Consider the following 1683-nt stretch of genomic DNA (forward strand, 5'->3'; position numbering starts at 1 on the left):
ATAAACAAGAGAATTCTGCAAGTATAGATAGATAACTAGGATGCAGCAGGTATATTGTTTTTTCATCGTGATAATAAGTGCATGCACTTGTTTCGAAAAATTTGGAGAACTAGGAATTCGAAAGGCAGGTGCTTATGCTAGGCATCAAATAAAAATCAAGTGCCTGAAAATTCGTTTAGAAACAAATGATTCAGCTTTATATCCACGTCGACCCTCGGTATGATGGTTGGAAGCAAATGCCAAGTTCATACCAAAAGATCATTAACAGCAATACCAACTTCCGGACGACAAGGTAGTACAAGTACCAATACCAAACTAATTTGTAATCTTTTTAGTCCTGGCCCTAGTGTTCGTCCGGTAGAAAATCTTGCAGAGGACCATCTCCCGCTCCTTCTCTTGCTCCAGGTCCCCGAGGTGGTACTAGTGCATCACCTAGTTGGTCCTCTGCTTGTCGAAGTTCTTTTTTTGCGGGAATGGTCAAAGTTCTTGTTGGTGTGCAGCACCAGAACCTTTTTGCTGCCCGTCTGCCGGCCATTGACCATCACCGGCAAGGTATTGCCGGTCTTGTGCGACATCGCGTGCATGCCACACTCCGATAGTATCTTGCGACGCATCCACATGCCCCTTTTGAACGCCCTGGAATTGCACTGGAAGAAATGCTTGCTTAGGCCACTCAGTGTGATACCTGCAGTATTGTTGAATACAGGTTTTAGTGTACGTAGTTGGCATTTTCATAACATCTTTGGCATGTTGCAGTCACTTGTTTCAATTTTTATTAACTGTCAAATTGTAATTGCTTCACTAGGTCTGCGTCTAAAAAGAAAAATAGAGCTATAAACAAAGGAATATTTTTGTGCAAGTAGACGGTCGATCGGTGTCTTACCTGGAAGTTTCTCTGGATGGGTGTAGCATATATCGTGCTCGCTGTGAATGGTTGGTATGAACAAATCGATCAAAGGGTGAGATCTTGCACTGTCAGCACTCACTTTGGCCTGAAGGTGCTCGATCAGCTCCTGATCCGTGGGATCAAACTTGACACCAGCTGGCAGCACTGGCCAATCCTTCTTGGAGTTGCATCGGTTAATTCCAGTTATATGGTACTCAATGTATGATCAATCGATTGTTTTAAGTGAATGATGAAAGATTTTGACAGATAAGTGGTAGTACTCCAAATCTGAAGTCCACAATACCCAAACATGCCGCCGAGATTCTTGTGTCACCTCACGCGCAGCGTGTTGTCACGTCAATTCAATGTGAGGACATGATGAATAATTTGACCGATGTATACTAGTACTGCTACGGTACTACTTACTAGTCATATTTAGTGTCACATTTTAACCATAGGTTTAACTAAAAAAATGTCAATGCATGTCACCGAAAGTTATTCCATTGGAAACTATGTTCAAATACGAATAAAACGATATAATTTTTTGTGACATGCATTAACATTTAGTTAGTGAAATTTATGGTCAAAATTTGACACAAATTACGAAGGGGACCAGTAAACCAGGAGGGAGGTAGTAGTACGAGTAGCGCAATATACGGTAGATAGGACTAGTACAAATTTAGAAATGGGGTAAGAAGTTACAAGGCTGTGCGACAGACTTTGTAGGCTGCATGAGTAATACAAAATATAATTCCCATTGGACAACACTTTCACCAACAAGTACACACTTGAAGCCT

The sequence above is a fragment of the Triticum aestivum genome, chromosome 2A (genome assembly GCF_018294505.1).
Source record: "Triticum aestivum cultivar Chinese Spring chromosome 2A, IWGSC CS RefSeq v2.1, whole genome shotgun sequence".
NCBI classification, from domain to species: Eukaryota; Viridiplantae; Streptophyta; class Magnoliopsida; order Poales; family Poaceae; genus Triticum; species Triticum aestivum.